This window comes from Miniopterus schreibersii (genome assembly GCF_964146895.1).
Source record: "Miniopterus schreibersii genome assembly, chromosome: 12".
In the NCBI taxonomy this organism is placed as follows: domain Eukaryota; kingdom Metazoa; phylum Chordata; class Mammalia; order Chiroptera; family Miniopteridae; genus Miniopterus; species Miniopterus schreibersii.
This window is the reverse complement of record NC_138112.1, coordinates 57,936,624-57,957,287: the sequence shown is the minus strand read 5'-3', so window position 1 is coordinate 57,957,287 and position 20,664 is coordinate 57,936,624. Positions and strand designations below refer to the sequence as shown.

The 20,664-nt window shown below is 44.3% G+C and overlaps 1 long non-coding RNA gene across 1 annotated transcript in view; it reads left to right on the top strand.

Annotated features, from left to right (window-relative positions):
- The window catches only part of LOC308565096, a 37,633-nt gene extending 16,969 nt beyond the window's left edge, over positions 1 to 20,664 (top strand). The window contains exons 3-5 of the long non-coding RNA XR_014000007.1: positions 11,733 to 11,848; positions 19,090 to 19,275; positions 19,551 to 20,664. This is a non-coding gene — a long non-coding RNA (uncharacterized lncRNA). The remainder of the gene's footprint in view (positions 1 to 11,732; positions 11,849 to 19,089; positions 19,276 to 19,550) is intronic.

Sequence of the window (20,664 nt, the reverse complement as noted above, 5' to 3'; positions counted from 1 at the left end):
GCCACACAGAAACTGGCCAGGTCAGAGGCAGAGATGTGCCAGATGCTACGGAAGGTGTTGAAAAGCTGATTACCTAGTGCCTACTATGTGCCAGGCAGGGTTCTAAGCTCCTCACACGTACTTAATCCCCACGACAATCCTAGTGGTATTATTTATTATGTCCATTTTACAGATGAGGACACTGAGGCACAGAAAAGTTAAGTGACTTACTTGACACCACACGGCTGGTAGGAGGCACGCCTGGGATTTGAACCGGGGCAGTCTGACTTGGAAATCTGTGCTTTTAGTCACTTTACTATGTTGCCGGTAGTGTGCTTGCCCTGTGATGTAACTAATTCTCTTAGCCCCCCAGAATATGGGAAATAACATCGAGAGAAAATTACATATAACCTCATTACTCTGGGGGCTAAATGGTGCAGAGAGCTGAAAGTGGCCTCCAGCATCAATGAGGAAGAGGCTAGTGGCGATGAGAGGAAGCAGGTGGCAGGAGGTCAGAGCCAGAAATGGTTTAGGCCACGCTCCTTTGCTGAACCTTCTGGGGGGATGGGCATGTCTCATCATATTTTTTTTCTGGTTATTTAATGAAAGAGTGAGCCCAATTACACCTGGGCTACCCCCAAGATGCTTTGTGTAGTGGAGGGTTCAAAAATGCTGAGTTAAAAAAAAAAAGTGATAAGCTAAACCTGCATGTGCTGCCATCAGGGAGGAAATAAAGGAAGCTGCACCCCACCAGGACCCCCCATTCCCCTTCAAGAGCCCCCAGGTAGGGGCTCTTGGTGGAGGGCTTCTTGGGGGGGGGGAATCAATATTCTTGCTGGCATCATGAGATTCTAGAGAAAGAACAGAGGTCCCTTTCCTTCCTTCCTATGAACAATCGACCAGAAGGAAGCGGGACACTCAGCCCCTGGCCTTCCCCGCAGGAAACCAGAGCCCCACCAGGGCCTCCTGCTTCCCCTCCCTCGCTGGCCCTGGTTCAGTTCCAGGTGAGTCTCTGCCTGTTCGGTAAACAGAGGCCACAAAGGACCAAATGCAAGCTCACATGGTTTGTCGGGTTTTGGTTTTTGTTTTTAACTTAGATGCTTTTAGATATAACAATTTTTAAAATCTCAAATTCATCAGAGAGGGGTGCTAAAGGTATTTTACTTCACGTTTACTCTGCGCTCACAGTGTGCTTGGCACTGAGACTAAAAGAATCAGTCCCTTAATATCGTTTGGTGGTACTGAATTACTCAATTACTACAGCTTCATAATTACTTTCCTAAACCCCATTTTCACCAGTAAGCTGGAACACTGATACCTACTTTATAGGGATTTTGGAATATTATTAAATTTTAATTCTATGCGAAGGCATCCACACCGTATCTGACGCACAGCAATCTCTTTGACTTTAGCATCTATTATTAGTTTCCAATTAATTTCTTATTAATAATTATTCACTTGAAAATGCAGAAAACAAAGCCCCAGCTCTCTGGGATCTCACTTTCTGTTGTGGCCATGACACACACCTGTGAAACGATTCATTTATGATACGAGGCCACACGGCATAGTGTTACCAGCCCAAGTGGGCAATAATGACAGAAAGGCCGAACGTTCTGCGAGGGCAGATGGCTGAGGGGTCAGAGAAGCGGGACTTGAGTCGGTTGAAGGAGGAGCACGATCTGGGTACAAAGAAAGATGAGATGGGAAGCTCCAGGCTTTGTGAATCATGTCACCTTCCATTTGTGCCCTGCACTGACCTCTCCTAGTGCACAGCCTAGGGTCTTTCGTGTATCATCTGACCCACCCACACCTCTCGCTAAGCCCTCCATCACCCAGGTCTTAAGCTGGTGCACCCGCCACTCCATCTAGGCATCTGCCACTTGTAGGGAAAGACATGTCTTTGGAACAGGGCTGAAAGGGTTCAACTCAGGGGAGAAAGTGTTTTTGACCCTGGAGTTGGAGGGAATATACACAGATCACTTGTTCCTAACCTTTTGCGGGTCATGGACTTCTGAAAGCTACAGTTCTTTCCCCCAGAAAACTGTGTCTATTTTTCTATACGAGTTCTGCATAAATTCAGGGTGCGCACAGACTTCCTGAAGATGCTCTCCACGGCCCCCAGTTCTCAGGTCAGCAGCCCTGGCTCCAGGTATATCACAATCATGTTCCTTATTGAGGCTTAGCCCGCCCCTTGTCATTAGTTCAGACACAGCATATTTCTCTGTGATTCATTAACACTTCCCTTCCTTGCATCACTGACCTTGTGCCTGCCGGTCCAGAGGTCTTCCCCGGGCTGGCTGTCATGTGGCTCCTTCCTCTGACTATCCTGTTTGGGATGATAAACTCACTTCCCTGCCCTCAGATACGTCTCGCCAGGCACAGAATGCCACCATCAATCCCACCGACCAACACCATTCTTTCTGCTGCTGCTCTCACCCTGACTTGCTTTCCTAGCCTTTGGAGCAAAGGCCATGTTGCAAAGGCCTTCTTTTCTTTAGCCCTTTGCTTCCTGGATCAGTTTTCCAGAGCATTCCTGAAAAGTGTAAATCTTTCAAGTCAAATAGATTTTCCTCTCTGGCCCTTGCCTGTAAATTTGATGACTTTGTTGTTACTAAATTTTAACAAAGGAAGTTTGGAAAAAAAAAAAAAAAAAGATCACCATGCTACAAAAATGTCAAGTTCCACGGCCAAGGAGGATCTCTGATGGTATTTGTTTGTGCTGCCCCCTACTGGTTAGAAAAGTAACACTAAATAAACCACTAAAGAAACAGCTGGTGAGTCCATTCTTAGTCAAAACGCTCAGTTTCAATTTATCTTGATTTTAAATCTGTCTTAGAAAGTAATGTTGGTCTTTGTTATTTACAAAGGCAGAGTACACTGTGGTCTAGTTTAATGCTTCATAATATCTATTAAATGTTCTTGCCTGTTGACCAGAAATTTTCTTTCCAGGAAACTACCCTGAAGAAATAGTAAGAAATGTAAACAAGAGGTTAGCTTCATAGATGGCCATCTTGTTATTGATGGTAGTAAAAAATCAGAACAAAGTTAACTGTCTGACAGGTGGTATGACACAGCCATAGGATGGAATATTATGTTCACCTTAAAATGATGTTAATGAAGAATTGTTAAGAATATAAAGACATATTTACAACATGTTAAATAAGCAAGATAAAAACATAAGCACTGTATAATCTCAAATAAATATGCATAAAAATTTCTGTAAGTATTACACCAAAGTTTAATATGGTTTTCTTTGAGTAGAAGAATTAGTCTATTTTATATATTCATGTTTTCCAATTTCCTTGTGGTCATGTTATATTTGTAAAACCAAGAAAAAAATTGTAAATCTTATTTCCATGTGGTGGAAAAAGCACAGGTTTTAAAGTCAAATGACCTAGATTTATATTCTGACTCTGTATCCTTAGATGAGTGTCTCAATCTTTCCAGACCTGTTTTCTTAGCAGGACGTGGAGGTAATAATAATGCCTGCATCACAGAATTATAGTAAGCCTTGAGTCTGCAAACAACCGCTCTCTTCCATTGGTTCCCCTATATATTTACCTTTTCACAATTTACCACCCCTAAAAACCCATTTTCGCAAGATGAAGGTCTTGTCACTTCTCCACAATTTATCACCCATTGTTAAAATGGTATAAGTTCTTAGGTCCAACCACTTTGGTGGAGTTTTTACTTCTTTTTTGTGAAACCCCCCCCCCCATGTATATACAGAATAAACTTTTTTTCCTGTTAATATGTCTTTGGTCAGTTTAATTCACATACCCCAGATACTGAACCTAATAGAATAGAGGAAAGTATTTTTCCTTCCCCACTCTGCCAACATTTGCTAAACTCTTATCAGTGAACAGGAATAATATAAATTCTACAACCTGTTCTATGTGCTCAGTTTAAGTCCCTTCTAATTGTTTTTTTAGCTGTTCAGACCAACCACCACCTTGCATGTGTTAAAAAATAAACTGAGACATATTAAAAACCTTAAGAGTTTATTTAAGCAAAAATCAACTTGAATCAGGCAGAATCTTTTACAGGCAGAAGGGTGGGTGAAGGATATAAGGAAGTTATACTAGGCAAAAAGCCAGTTGGTTATTTCAAGGTTATTTTCCTTTAGGACCTGGGAGGGGTCTATCCAGCAGTGCTGATCAAGTGATTTCTGATTGATTTAAGATTCCATTTCTAGGAGAGCTGAAACTAATTAAGTTTTGGTTTGGTTGCATGCGGCTTAGCATAAACAGCTCCATTTTGGGCATGTTGTCCTATTTTATTACACATGAAAGGGTCCCCAATAGTTCAGAGATACGACTGTGCAACCCTCAGACAACAAAGAAATTCTTCAAATAGTTAGATAAAGGGCCATTTACAATCATGACTTGAATTCTTATATACTTTTCACACAAGGGTGGAGATATCAATAGTAAGACATTTTAGCCAATCTACAGATCTCGAACACCACCCACCAATAGTGGTTGAGAGCCTCTTTCTGATATCCACTAAACCTATAAACATGCTACTAATGTCATCAGTGAAATCCCATTTCCGACACTTAGTTTGCTAACTGGCAAGACATTTGGTATTTCTCAAGGTTAAGACAGCCAAAACATTAAAAATGGCCTGTTCTGGAGTGAGACTTTTCTGGTATAATTCTAGCTGACCACCCCTCGAGAACAGACGCCTGATTGGCTGTCCTGTGCTATCACTTCCAATAATGTACCCAAATGTCACACAGTCTAAGCTGAAATGTTTCAGAGTAAATTACAAACATAGAACCTGTAAAGCCATAAGGATAGTACCTGGCACATGTAAGTGCACAACGATTCCATGATTATTAAATCTGGTGCAAAAATTCTAGGTAACTCCATGTTCTGAATTTTTAATTTCCTACATGTACCCCCTTACAGATTTTGAACTAGGGTTTCTTTCTTTTCTCTTCTTTCTTTCTTTTTCTCTTTCTTTCTCTTTGTTTCATTCCTTCCTTCTTTCAATGAATTTATATATTCCCATTCCTTTCTGAAGTGTAGTCATGTTTAATGGAGCAAGGAGACTGGATGGTAAAGGGTCTGCAGTCAGAATACTGGGAAGACAAAGTCAGTGTTGAATTCGAAGTTTCTGGGGCCAGAAAGGCTACCCTCCCCACCCTCACCCTTCCAGGTCTCACTGCACCTCAGGAATCCCGAAGAAAGGCCTCCTTTGGTATTCTGAGAACTCTCCATTCAGGAAGGTTTTATCAGAGAAATTAAACCAGAAAGTATTCGGCTCAGATAACAGGATTAATTAACATTCCTCTCATTCTGCAAATAAGCGATCTGGGAAGAGTGCCCCCCTCTTCTCTCTGAGGTAGGCCTGACCAGTCCGGGAGCTGCCCAAGGCTGGCCTGCGATTTCCAGAAGTCAGTCCTGCCGAATGCTAGGTTTCTCTGGGAATGGTGTGTTCTAGTAACACCCTCCTTTGTCTTCATGGGGCATTTTTTCCATCCTGGCTGCCCCACTGGTTTTCAGCTTTGTATTTCCAGGTTGGTGTTGACAGAGGAAACCTGGCCTCGGTAGGAACAATTGTGATACAAGAGCAGGAACTCACCTTTATGGAGCCTTCCCTATGGACCAGCTAAGCGCCTGGCACCCAGGAACTCCGGGGAGTGAGCCTTCACCAGGGGGTCCCCGCTCTCACCACGCACCCACCTGGAGTCTGTTGCATCCTCCAAGACATCTAAGAGGCGTCCGTGAGCAAAGGCCCCTCCACTAAGGGCCTCACCCAAAGATGGGCATGTAGCCTACGGTCACAGTGTAACTTAAAACTTCCCCATTAAGCTCTCTTTCTGTCACTACCCCAAATTTATTTCCTCTTCAGTTGTCTCTTCATTTCTCCTCTCTCTTTCCCACCTTAAGCCTGTAGAGTCCCCTTGATTTCCCAGAGCCACTGGGCACCAGCTCTCACCTTGCAAAGCCTGCCAGGCATCTCAGCTTATAAAGCCAGGTTAGTCCCCGAGCCCAGCTGCTTGGCCTCAAGCACGTCCCTGTGGGGAGGGGTTCTCAGCTCCTCCCGGCCACTACCTTATCTGATATAATCCTCAGGACATTCTTGAGAGGTAAGGACTCTGGACTGTTAGCATCCCCATTTTACAGGCGAGAAACAGGCTCAGAGGTGAACTTGCTTACTGTTCCTTGGCCAGATCCAGAATCGGGAGTTCCAGAGCCGTGAGTGGTCTTATTGTGACCAAATATCTCTGTTAGGCCCAGATAGTCCCACTTCAAGCCTATGTTCCCTCACTCTCCAGGGCACCCTGGTCTGGGATCTTATGATCACCCCAACTATGTCATAAGCTTGTCCATCTCTGCGTCCACAGCACCTGGTGCATGAAAAGTGCTCGGTGAATGGCTTCAGAGACACTTCTCCCAGTGGGTCTTGGGACAGCCCTCACCCACCTGAACTGGCTATACCCACCCGCCTCTTCCTCAGGGTGTGTGAGGCACAGGCAGGGAACCTGGCCAAATGACTCTCTCTGTGCCGCAGACCCCATTGCTCTCCCCATGGACTCACCCAGCAGCCCAGGGAGGGGCTCAGGCAGGCGGGGGACCACCTTGGACCCCTCGGGAAGGCTGAGATGCTTGCTCAGCCTGGCATCGTATTTCATCCCCAATCACCTCCCTGGGAGAGAATCGGGGCTGAGATGGATTACACTTGTTTATGGGCTAATGTTTCAGCTGAGAGCTGGCTGGAGACTCAGTGGAATTAATTCCCTCTGTTCCAGGAGGGAGGAGAGATAAGGGAAATGCTCCCCCACAGCTGGCTCTGAGATGGCCCCAAAGTCACTGGCAGGTGTGCCCCCGGGTTCCTTTCACTGTCCTGATTCCCTCTGGTGCAGGTTCAGCTCTGTCCAGAAGAGTAAGGAGAAGCAGCCTTTCCCTCTGCATGCCGCTTGTACAGGAAATCAACTCTGTGGGTCTGTGTTCTCGATGAGTCAACTTTAGGCAGCACAAGGGACAGGGAAAGGGCCCCTCCCCGCTTTCTTGTCCCTTCAGAGCAGGGACACAAATTTTGATACTGCATTGAGAGGTAACAGGATAGAACTTAAAAGCAAAGATTGTGGAGCCTGGGTGCGAGTCCCAGCCCTTCCACTATTATTAGTGCGGCCTTAATTTTCTCATCTGTAAAGTGGGATAGTAACAGTACCTCTTCCCAAGGTGACTGCGGTAATGAAAGGCAATGAAAGCACTTAGGATGGTGTCTGACATATAGTGCTTATGTATATATACGTATAATGCTTTTTGTGTTACAATTATTATTTGCTGAAGGCTGGTAAGAGAAATGAATGTGCCTGTAGGTGTCTGGGTAAGAGGCAGGAAGGCACTGTGTCAATTCAGACAGAACATGCTCCATCTGAACTTGGCAGCCTGAGCCTGCAGACATACAGACCCAATGTTTCCAAAATCTTCCAGTTTTTCCTAAGAAGCCAAAAATCCAGATTTTTGCATGGCATCTTCCAATTTGTAAATGCTGACAACAAGTTTTTTTTAAAACATTACTAAACACTGGGCAAAACAAAACAAGTCAGTGGTCTTGATCCAGCTGGGAGCCTCCAGACCGCAGCATCTGCTCGTTTATTCCCTCTTGTTACCGCAGAATGGATGACATCAGAGCCGGGCAGCCTCACGAAATGCAGAGGTGGGTGAGTTGTTTTTATTGTATGCACAGTAGGATTTGAAAGCCAAAAGGAAAGAGAGGAGACACCACGGGGCGGGCTGAGGCTCAGATGGGGAACCGCAGGCTGGCAGTGCCCAGCCTGGGGACACTCCTCAGGAAAAGGGCATCCAGCCTAGGAAAGCCTCCTATTGGACCAGGATGCAGGCTATGTCCAAATTGTGGAAGGCTATTTTAAATAATGCCACTAAATCTTCAAACCATGAGATCACCCTTACTTTCCAGTCACTTTCTTAACATAGTAACTACAAGCTCAGGACTCAAGCTGCGTGAATTAAATCCTGGCTTCACTCCTTACCAGCTGTGTGACCTTGAACAAGTAACTTAACCTCTCTGTGCCTCGTTCTTTCCTTGTGAAAATTAATAGTGCCTGCTCATAGCTGTTGAAAGGAAGAAAGAAAGAGAGAAAGAAAGAAAGAAAGAAAGAAAGAAAGAAAGAAAGAAAGAAAGAAAGAAAGAAAGAAAGAAAGAAAGGGAAACACATGAAAGGCTAGCATAGTGCCTAGCACGTAATATAGTTAACACTATGAACATAAGTAATAATCTTTTAAATAAATGTCAGCTCTTATTGCTCCACAAAGTAACAGAAATTTATAAGGCACTTAACATGTGCAAGTTTTAAAACCAGGTTCCATGGGAAATGTTAGACTTTGAGGCAAGGCCCCATGTCTCACTCACTACTAAGTCCCAAACACTGTTCACGGGCCACATGAGAGGTAGGAGGCCAAGGAATGTTCGTTGAGTAAGGGGCTCCTGTCCTCAGGGAATCTAGAATGAGGGGTGGAAGTGGGGGACAAGACCTAAATGTGTAAAAAATAGACAATGAAAGACTGAACACTGTTCCAGGCATCAAAAGAGAGCCGTCTGAGGCAGAAGAGCGTGGCTATGTGAGAGAATGTCATACACACGCTCATGGCTAGACGAGTTCAGACTCAGGGGAAGTCATCTCAGATTTGAGTGGTCAGGGGAACATCAAGGAAACAAAGGTGTGGCTTGGACATGAAGCAAAAGGCATTCCAGAAGGGCTGAGTAAACGGACAGGAGGTGACAAAGTACTTAGTGTTTCGGGACAGCCAGCTCAGGAGCTCAGTGGGGACAGAGAGTTCAGAACACCTGGGAGACAAAGAAAACCCAGAAAGCTGGGTCGATATTTGATTTTAAAAGGCCTTCAACGCCAGGCTATGGTAGAGACAACTAGGTGTGTCCTTGTCTTCTTTTTTAACAAAGCACCTAATTTATTTGCCAGGAATGGACTATACTTCTTAGCTCACCGGTAGCTGGGTGCAGCCATGTGACTAAGGTCTGATTTAGATAAGACCAGTGGGACTTAAGGAAAAGTCCTATGTGCAAACTCAAGATTACGTACATATATATAAAGCATATGTCCATATATAATATATAGTATATATATTCCAGTAGTCAGGGGAATAATAATGATATATATTCCGTTATATATTTTCATAGATACTGTGCTAGGTGTTGGGGATACAAGGATGGACAAAATCATTAAGAATGGAGTTGCCTATCTAGGGAGTGACAAAGACCATGAGTAAATGACGGAGTGAGGTCATTTCTGCAGTGACCACTGTTCTGTGGCCTAGGAAAGTGTGGCGCATGGTACATAAGGATGGTGGCATGCAAGGGGGCTGTACGTGGGAAGCAAATGAGCTTTTTTTTATTGTTTTTAACAGCTATATGTTGACAGCGTATCTTAGAGAAATGCTTGCTTCCCTATTGGTGACAATGACATTCACTCATCCAACAAGCCTTCTTCGAGTATCTATGAGGCACCATATCGGGCACTGAGGGGACACAGCAGGGAGCAGAGCAGAGGAATCCCTGACCCCTGGAGCTGGCATGATACATTTTCTTTTACAATTAGTTTAGTTTGTCTTCCTAAGTAAATTTAAGTTTGAAAAATGGAACCCATCTTATTGAGCGAGCAAAGCCTGGGTGGTTGGCTGATATTGGCAACATGGCGAAGGCACCACCAAGTGAGCCACATCTGGGATGCCTTGGGCCAGAGGCAGGCCCTTTAGAGCCCACGGGAAGGTGTTTCCAGACTTGAGCTCTCACCAAGAAATGCCCCCTGCATCCCCACCCCAACCCCTTCTCTTCCTGTGTTTATATCTCATATCTTCCATTTCTTTCTTTGACTATGTTTTGAGATGTAAGTAAGATAAAATCAGAGTATTTGCATGCCGAAATTATAAAAAACACACACCATTAATTGGATTAACTGTGGCAAAGCTTTGTGAATCAAGGAAAATTTGAATGAGAAAATATTTATAAAGAAAAGTGGTTTTCACTTTTGCTTATTATATATTTGGTGGGCCACAAGGTGCACTGTGAAGAACCTGTTTTTCTGAATCTATTAATATCCTGTAATTATCCCGTCAAAGCTCCCACTTCAGCAGACCATACTGTATCTGCATCTAAATAAATACCATTAACTTGAGAATAATTTTTCCGTCAAGTAAATCAAGAGAGGCTCACCTCCAAGTTAAATGAGCAACATAAACACATTACAGCATGTTGCCGCTCTCCCCTGAGTCTGCATACCATTCCTGTTCCTGTCCTAAATAATTCAGATTTCCCCCTAGGGAAACAGGAGTTAATGAACCGTACAGTAACTTTTATTTCCACAAACTTTACTCATTTCACATCACCCGCTCCCACACACACCCTACCATCCAAGCAGACAATATTTATAGAAAGATCTCAAAGTATAAGTGGTAACTGAAATGAAAATTCAGGTGCAGGTACAGAGCAAATGATCAAATAAAACACTATTGAGTCTTTTAAAACTGACACCTAACAAAGGTAATTAGTGAGTGAGCTGTTTTGCAGCCAGGGCTCAGCAGAACTACAAATCTGCTCCTTAGCAATCTCCCTTGGATCAATAGTGCGAGAGAAAGCCTGTGCATTCATTCATTCGCTCACCCAGGAAAGGTGTGTTTAGCTCCTTCTGCTTGTCAGGTAATGGGTTACACGCTGGAATGCAAAGGTGAACAAAAAGGAGCTGACAGCCTAGTGTGTGAGAAAGATAGCGATCTAAATGTCACACAAATACAAAATTCCCAACTGTGAGAAGTGTTCTCTGGGGAAGGATCTGACCGAAGCTGAGGAGCCAGGATGAACGCAGAGCTGAAAGATAAAGAGCGGCTAACTAGGCAGAGGAGAGGAAAAGTGGTCTACGCAGAGGGGAGCAATGAATAACCCCTGCTGACGGACTAGAGGAGCTGAAGGCTGCGGTTCTGAAGTAGAGAGTAAGATATAAATGTAAGCTGGGGCCTGATCAGGCAGGATTTTGGAGGCCATGGCAAGGAGTTAGTTTGGGCTTAATTTTCAGAGCAATGAAAAGCCATTGAAGAGCTCTAAGTCAGCTAATTGTCCCTCAATATCTATTTTCTCCTTGGTCTGCAGGGGTGGGGAAGGTCGAGACCTCGGCCTGTATATACCAGCAAAATCATTTGGGCTGGCCCTGCCAAGGCAACAACTGCAGGTGGGACTCAAAATTCAATAAATCTAGGAGCTTTTTTCATAGCTAATCTTTTTTAAATGTCTTTATTGATTTCAGAGAGAGGAAGGTAGAGGGAGAGAGATAGAAACATCAATGATAAGAGTCATCATTGATTGGCTGCCTCCTGCACGTTCCCCCCCTTCCGCTGGGGATCGAGCCCACAACCCGGGCACGTGCCCTGACTGGGAATCAAACCTTGATCTCCTGGATCATAGATCTATGTGCAACTGCTGAACCAATCCAGCCGGGCCATAGCTAATTTTTAAGTAAGTTGATAATTTTGTATGGCCAGCGAATGATGTTATAAATATCCAAATGGCCCTTGGCAGAAAAAAGGTTCCCCACCCCTGGATGGACATGCTGTGACTACATTTCCCAGACTCCTTTGTACCTAGATCTGTCCATGTGACTAAATTATAGCCAATGGCATACGAGCAGAATTGTCAGGTGGGAGGAGCTTTTAAGACTTTTAAGAGGCAAACTGCTTGTGATCTTTGCTTTTCTTTGTCCCTTCATCCAGCAACCTGGAAACTAGATGCTGCCTTCTTAGATGGGAGAAAGAAGCCACGTATCATGGAGCAACGAGAAAAAAGGATCCAGCCCTGGACCGCTCCTTCAACTTTTTAATTAATTGAAGTATAATTTATATACAATTTTTATATATAAAACCCTGCCTGCATTCAGAGTATACTATTTGGTGCATTCTGACAGTTGTATACATCCATGTAACTACCAACATAACAAAGATTCAGAACATTTTACCCTCCCCAAGTGATTTCCATGCCCCTTTGTGATTCACCTGTCCCTGTACTCCCAGCGTGAGACAACCTGCTTTCTGCCCCCTATAGACTAGTTTTACTTTTCCAGAACTTTATATAAATGAAATACAGTAGGTACTGTCTTTTCTAGCTTCTTTCATTAGGCATAATTATTTAGAGATTCATCCATGTTATTGTATCAATAGGTCTTTCCTTTTTATTGCTGAGTAGTATTCTAGTGTGTGGATATAGCACAATTTGTTTAATCCGTTCACCAGTTGGTGGATATTTGAGCTGTTTACTGGACAAATATTGGGTTTACTCTACAAATATTGGGTTGTTTTCTGTACAAATCTTTGTGTAGAGATATGATTCAATTCTCTGGGTAAACACCTGGGAGTGGAATGGCTGAGTCACATGGTAGGTATCTAACAATATGAGAAAAAGCCAGCTTTTCAAAGTGAGTGTAAAGTTTTATACTCCCACGAGCAGTGAATGAGAGTGTCAGTTGCTCCATGCTCTTGCCATGACTTAGTCTTGAAACTTTTATATATTCTAATGGGGGTGCAGAAAGTGAGAAGAAGAATTACCTTATTAATTGTGTTTAAGCCATGCTATTTTGGATTTTCTGTAACTCTCAGCCAAAGCTGATCCTATTGAATACAGAAAGCAAGGATGGAAGGAAGAAGGGCAATTAGAGGACTCCTGTGGTTTAGATAAGAGGTGGTGGTGGACAGAAGTAAGGGAGATGGAGACAAGTGGATGGATTGGCAAGATATTTAGGAGATTATCGTTTGAGAGTCAGTAATGAGTTAAGTCTGGAGGGTTAAGAGAATCACTTGAGTTACATAGCAGAGGGGCTGGGTCTCAGACCTGTAAAACCATTACAAGCAGTTATGACAAACTATTGTCCTTTACAGATTATCTACCATGTGCCAAGCCTTGTACTAAACCTGTTATATGCAGTATCTCAATAAATCTACACAACAGTCCCATGGACAGGGTTCTATAAATACCCCCATTTTATAGATGAGGAAACAAAGATTCCAAGAGTTTAAATAATCTGCTCTGTGGTACAGTAAAAAAGAGGCCAAATAAGAATTAAGTCCTTTTCATCTAACTCCCAAACCCCCACTCTCAACTAGTACACAACTGCCTTCTTGAGCACACAGTGCACCTAATTCTAATCCTCATACCATTTTCCAGGGCAGGGCCAATAACAGATGTGGAAATTCATGCTCCAGAAATTAAGTAAGAGCAGGGAGGTCCCACAGCTACTGATTATGCAAAAGGGTGAACCACACAGAGGGCACAGTATTATATCTTAGAGATTAACAGGCAAGATAATTGATACATGGAAAGAATCTTCAAAACTTGGCAGTCAAAGGGACCTTAAAGATTCCTAATTCATCACCTTCTTTTTGTACTGGAAGGACTAAGGCCCAGAGAAGTTTGCTACCTTGCCCAAGGCAACAAAGCATGTTAGCGGCAGGATTACAACTAGGATGCAGGTCTTCTGTCAAAGAGAGCTTTTATCTCACACAAAACTGCTTTTGATGAACTTCATGTATAGGGTGCCTGATGAACATGTTTGATTAGGGAACTCCTCCCTGTCTTGATGGACTAGATCCAGACCCCAGTGCCTGTTCTTCTGATAATAGCTCCCTAATTTTCCCTATAGAAACAACCCTTCCCCCCAGTGTATGGCCTTGGAAGGGCTGGTAAATCGCCCTCCAGGGACACTGACCTGAGCTAGAACAATGGGGCTCTCTCTTCTGGGAATCTACATTTTGGCTACCCTTTATTTTGGTAATAGATCTGTTTTTCCTTAAGGAATTCAGAGTCCATTTCTACAGGGGGGGTCAGGTCTGAGAGCCTAGAGATTTGTGTGCTCACACAGGCTGCCTCTATCCCTCAAGGACCCCCCCATAAAGCATCATTTTATGCTGACTTCAGGTGGACCCCCAAACAGGGAAGGTAACCCATTACCTTATACTGACAGCTGGACCAGACATCTCCATGGATGGAGATCAGGCCTCTTAGGAGGGCCAGACTTCAAGGAAATTTAAAAGCACAATCCTGTGGAAATACAGGTAGTATTAAAAACTGTTCCTAATTAATTCAATGGTACATAATTAATTCAATGATAGCACAAATGGTCTCTGGGAGCATCATTATTATGAAAATTAATAAACATCTTAGATCTGTACAGTGCTTGGCAGCTCTCCAAAGACAGTCCTACATAACATCCGGTTTTGGCCCCATACTCACTCTGGAGGAGACACCAGCTCTACTTTACAGATTAGAAAACAGAAATGTGAATCAGTTATAGCTGGTAATTGGACTGTGCCCGTAATTCTCATCTTTTGATTCCAAACTCTCTTTATTCTACAAACTGTAATCCCACAAACATGCTTTTGCCTTGGGATGTGTCCACACACCCACAGATCAAAGCTGGAGAACCAAGTCACCACAAGAAAAAAATACCAACATAATAAATGTCTCTATTTAGGTATTTATTTTCACAGGCTAATGAGTCTATTAACATACTTTGCATTAATTGATATATTAGTGCACAAAACGGTGGAAGTAACTTTGGCTCCATCGTCGGACTTGCAAAATGGTAGGTTTCAGCACTGTGGGCCGGGGGTGAGATCGTGGTTTAGGATGTGTGCTGCCGAAGCGAGCCCTGGGTAACACAGCGACGCTCAGTTCAGATTCTAGAGACAGGCTGCCTGGATCTGACCCTCAGCTCTACCGTTGCTACCTGGGGGATGTCGGGCAAGTCGCTTAACCTCTCTGTGGCTTAGTTTCCTCATCTATCAAATTGGGATAATTACGGTGCTTGACTCATAAAGCTGTTTGAAGATCGAATGAAATTATATGTGAAAATTGCTGAGAACAGTGCCTGGCACGTCGTAAACCCGAAATAGATGTCAGCGGTTAGCACTTCTGACATGCTCGACACTATGATCCTGATCATTACTATTGATGGCCCAACCAAAATGTCACTTTACACGAACGTTAGCTGCAGAAGTCAAACTTTAAATGGAAATGCTGCATTCGGGATTTGTTTATGCCTGCTACGGTCTTTAGCAGTAAAAACGTCATGCGTTTATGTCCGTGTTCTCTTTACATTGTCCAAAGCCTTTCTGAAAATATTCTGTCATTCACTCCTCCAATAACAAGAGGCCTGGAATCAGATAAGGAATCTGAGACTCGGTGTTCGGTTAACCTAATAAGCACTGGACCACAATCCAGCCGGGTTTTCTCACTCTAGCAGCACTTTCTGGAAGCTGCACTGTGTTAGCCTTTTGGCTCCAAAATCACAAGTCCTTTCTTTGTTCACAGAAGCTTCCCTGAAGCTCCAAGGTCCAGGGCATCCTGTCTTCGATGCCTCTCCCACGTCAGCACCCTTCCTTTAACTGGAGAATTCATTCCTCCGCCATGACCAGCCATGCAGAGTGGGCAGGACCAGTCCCACGTTGGACCTGGACTCTCCAGTCCAGCAGCCTGCCTTAGACTCTTGGCCGCCGGAGTGGGTGAGGCTCAGGCATGCGACCCAATCCCGGCCAGTGAGAGGTTGCAAATCCCAGGTTTTCAGCAGGAGACATAGAAGAGGTTCCCTACATTCCCGTGTCCAGCGGGGAATGAGGACCACAGCGGCTTTAGCGATTTAGCTCCATGAGGGGGCACTGAGAACTTACCAGGGGACACAGGAGCACCGTGCATATAAGCAACGGATGAAGCGGACAGTAATGAAGGCAGAGAGAAAATACAGAGAAAATCCCAATCCCTGGTGATATCACCCGAGCTGCTGGAGAAGGCCGAAGCTGAGGCCAACATTCCCTCTAGATTTTTCAATTATGAGAGTCAAAAACTTCCTTTTATCATTGAGGCCTCCAAGTTGGGTTTTCAGTCATTTACAAACGAGATTTCTATCTGCTAAAATGAGCCTTCCCGTATGGCCTGCACAGGACCCTCAGGGAAACGGGAGAACAGGCCGGGCCAGTCCTATAATCTTGACATGGGATGTGTACTCTTCACAGTGCTTGCTTCCGGTTCTAAATTTTTATTCCCTTTATTTCATATAGTACCTATTCAAGAGTTAATAATCCATTTTATTTTCATCAGGAGAGAAAAATGTGGCGGGTATTAAGTGCCTTTATTATTTTTTTAAATGGTGGTAGGTGGTTTGGACTATTAGAGGCTTTCTAGTAAAAAATAGGGAAAAGTCAAGGACGGTAGTTGTCATTAGGCCAAAGTCCCATGAACACCTTCTTTTGTTACATTCGAGTCTCTGACATTTGCTACCAAATTACAATCTTTTCTACCTTCCCCCCAACTCCCTTCCCTCCCACCTATCCTGGACCAACTCTCTTAATTCGTGTTCACTTTTTCAGATATTCAGGACCCCTCCCTGGCTACACTGAGTGGTTTCTCACACCTCCATCACTGTACCACTTAACCTCACCCCTGTAGTCCTGTCCTAGTGTGGTCCGAGCACTCCAAAATTTCCACCCTCAGTGTTCACCATGATTCATATTGGTCAGTAGCTCCACACATCCACACCCATCCTTTTGACGTGTGTTGAAAATGAACCCAAATGAACACCAACTGGTCAGGTTTCGTGGATTCATGAAATCTCAGGAGTGGGAGGAAATTGGCTAGCTAATCCGGTGATCTAACTGGTGTGTATTGATTGGCTGTGTGACACGTTACAAGCAGTGTGGTGTAAGAGTATCAAATAATTTACTAAATCTTTGAACTTAGAAAAGTAAAACAAAGACTGAAAAATAGAACTATATTAAAACCAGGGACTTCTGTTTATCAGAAAACTCCTTAGCAGCTGAAGTTCTCATCTCCAGACTATATAAAGAACTTCTACAAATCTACCAGAAAGCTCTGTACTTGAACAGGCCCTTCCCATAACAGGATATTCCAGTGGCTAACACACATGTCAAGAGGTCATGACCCCCTTGCAAGATGCCAGTGAAAACCACCAGAAACCAGAATGGTAACTGGAACTCTCATAACATAGCTCATGGGAATGCAAATAAGTATAACCATTTTGGAAAACCAGTTACCGTCTACTAACCAGTTTAGTATCTACTAAAGCTGAACATGAAAAACCTACCACTCAACCATTCCCCTCCTGGGGACATCTTGGAACTAGTCAAATAACACAGACCCAATTTATGGGGAGCTGCATTCTAAAGTCTGCAGGAGAGGTAAAAAATAATCCCCCCCAAAAAATTATTCTTGAACTTTCCTTAAATTGCACATAACACACCATGTCCACCATTGAATGTGTGCTAAACAGTTTATATAACAAAGCTCATTTAATCCTCACAGCTCTGTGAGACAAGCTCTATCATCCCAATGTTACAGGTGGGCTCACAGGGGTAGAAAAACGTGCCCAAGGTCACACAGCTAAATACGAAAGCATTAGGATTTAAACTTGATCCCAGTCACTCTTGACACTCGTATCCATTTTGTCCCACCTTCCCAAGTGATCGCCTTCATGAAAATAGGCAAACTCTGTGAACGGAGGGAAGAGAAAAGGGCATTTTCTCCCACTTCCTTCGCCCCTATTTCACCCGTGAACCCAGATGCTAGCTTGCCTCAGGAAAACGTTGCTTTGGGTTCTTCTTTTCTCCCGTGTCCCATTCAGCCTAGACCAGGCGTCTGTAAACTACAACCCGCGGGCCAAATCCAACCCATTGCCTGTTTCTGAAATAAAGCTTTGTTGGAACATAGCCAGACCTGTTGGTCTACGTACAGTCTGTGACTGCATTTGCCCTACAAAGGCAGAGTTGAGTAGCTGCAACACAGACCATGTGGCCCTCAGTGCCTAAAATATTTACTATTTGGCTCTTTATAGAAAAAGATTGCCGACCCCTGGCCCAGACTAATCAAGTTGGCCTGCAGTTAGACCCCTAGGAGGGGGTCCAAGAGGAGGTTGATTTCATCATGTCCTGGTCCTAAACAACAAGACTCCTGGTCACTCAGGCCCCATCCCCAAAGACAGACATCTGGATGCTTTCTGTTTCTAACAGACCCACCCCCTCCTCTGGTAGCTAATCCTGAAAGGACTTTTCTGGGGCCAGGTGACTACAGTCATCTGTGTGAATTGCACTGAAGTCCAGTCACTCCACAGCACTGTATTGATTTTGCATATCCCTTACAACATCATATTAAATTTGTTACAAGCCTTATTTGATCCCAACGCTAAACTCTGTTCATGCATATTCCATCTTCATAACTAGTTGCTCGTGGAATATGGTCAATTGCTCACAATTTACATAAAATCAAAGGGAAGACTGGTCAGGAGTGCTGGGCTATTAGCTCATACCCCAAATTAATTCTTAATGTGTAGCTGATGAAAGGAAACTACAACAAAGCTAACAGCCCCCAAAGAAGTTAAGATTCCCTAAACTGAATATCAAGAGATTCATTAGTAAGTTTATGGATTGTGTAGTGATTTAAAATTTCTGAAGCCAAAGCTATCAGCTTAAATTAAATAACTTCTGTCTTGACTAAAGCCTTCAGTAAAACAGCACCGAGATTTCCTAAATACATCTGAACTTTGCAAATTTTAATTTTATACCAGGAAAGGGGGCAAATACACTTTCCTATCCTAACAGTTCAGTTCAATAAAAAAAAAATTAATAAAAATAGCTACAGTTTTCTAAACTTTTAAGTTGGATGAGGCTTTGCTTTTATATGCATTATCTCATTTAATCTTCCCAACATCCATATAAATAAGCACTATTATTATTCCCATTTTGCAGTGGAGGAAACTAAGGTGAAGAATGATTAATTAACTTGCAAAAGTTCCCGCTGCCATCCAGACAGACCTAACTGTTCGCTCCTTTTGTGCCTTGTACACATCTCATCAGAAGTTATCAATTGGGAGAAATCCCATTTATGTTTTGTAAGAGAGTCGGCTATTCTTTAATCCCATTTATGTTTTGTGAGAGAGTCGGCTATTCTTTATTCACGCAGCACCGACTGCACTCCTGTTGAACAGCAGGCACTGTTCTGGGTTTTGCGGGCACCAGCTCACTTTGTCTTCACCACAGCCCCAGCAGTCCTATCGTTTTCTTCATTTTTCAGATGAGGAACCTGGGACTCAGAGAGGCTGAGCAGCATGCCCACCGTCACACAGCGCGTAAATGACAGAGCAGTAGGTACTCGATAGAGGAATGGCAGCTAAGTGCTTGCACGCCCCTCAGGAAAGCAACGTCCCGATACATGAAATGACTCAAGTTGGAGACGCTGGGCGATGCTGCGCTTGATTGGGTAAGTTCGTGCGCCCGAGCTGGGGCAGGGCCACACGGCTGTGCTTAGTAAAAGGAGTGAGGAATGTGAGGTTCCCAAGGGGCAGAGAGAAGAAAACAACACTGGAGGCTGGTGTGGGGAAAAGGGCACCGAAGGAAACCGTGAAAGCACAGCCAAGCAGGGACTTTGGAGGGGAGAGATCCTGAGGGAGATGGTGAAGCCTGTGGCAGTGTGCGCACGTGTGTGTGTGTGTGTGTGTGTTCACGCTGCAATATGCACCCCCATCTCTTCGTCAGATCTCACCAGGAGACTGCTGGAGAGTCCACCATGTGCACTTATGTGCGAGGAGATTCTCTTAGGGTAACTCCGAGGCGCCAAGAGCTGGATTGTTGCAAGGCGAACACAGAGACTATCTGTGTGGACACAAGAAGCCAAGCCCCAGGGGCCAACTGACACCCATCCAAGTTCCATAAATCACTGACAGGGAGCTTATTTCAGTTCCTTGTTGCCAACCACACAATTCAGCGGTATCAAGTATTCTGCAGTACCAGGTACCAAGCCAGAAAAATAAAAGACTCGTCACAGGGTATGTGAGACTAAACTGCTCTACACTCACTATGAAACAGGCACTTCCCCCATATTAACTCATGTACCCCTCACAACAACCCTACAAAGTAGGTGCTATTATGATCATTGTACAGAAGAGAAACTGAGGCACAGGGAAGTTCAGTGACGGGATGAAAACCACACAGCTCCTGGGGACAAACACAGCTGGGACTTCACCTCAGGCCGCTGGCTTAAGAGGCTATGACATGAACCACTACCAGCACTGTTCATTTTATTTCGCTCTGTTTTCTTGCGCTTCATAAATGTTACATATTTTTTACAAACCGAAAGCAAGACCCTCCACCAGCAAGCAGTCGACAGCTCGGTTTCTTGCAGCAGGATGGAGCCTGCAATGTCTCCAAGGTGTGCCTGCCCCCAAACCGCCCAGGGCAGGCTGCCCTCTAACCGCGGGGCCCTCTAACCTCCCGAATGCAGCTCCTGCGCTCCCAGTGTCCACACCCTGCCTCGCAGTCTCCTTCACGTAGAGTCCCTGGCAATGCAGGTAAGGGCAATTGCTCTGCTGCTGCTGCTGGGCCCCTGTTTTGAGCTGTTTGGCTTTTTCCCCCGCAGGAAAAGACACAGGGGATGAAATGGGACTTGAGCCAGATGTCGGGTCCCCAGGCCCGTCCCTGCTCTGAGCACAGTCTGATTACATCTGAAGGGCAGGCTTGTCTGTCCTTGGCTCACCTGCTGCTTCATAAAGAGATAGCATTTGGCAACACAGCAAAGCAAGGCTTGTCTCTGACCACAGCATGGGGCCCGGGACAAAGCTATCTTTGATGCATTAAACGTTTTTAAAACCTG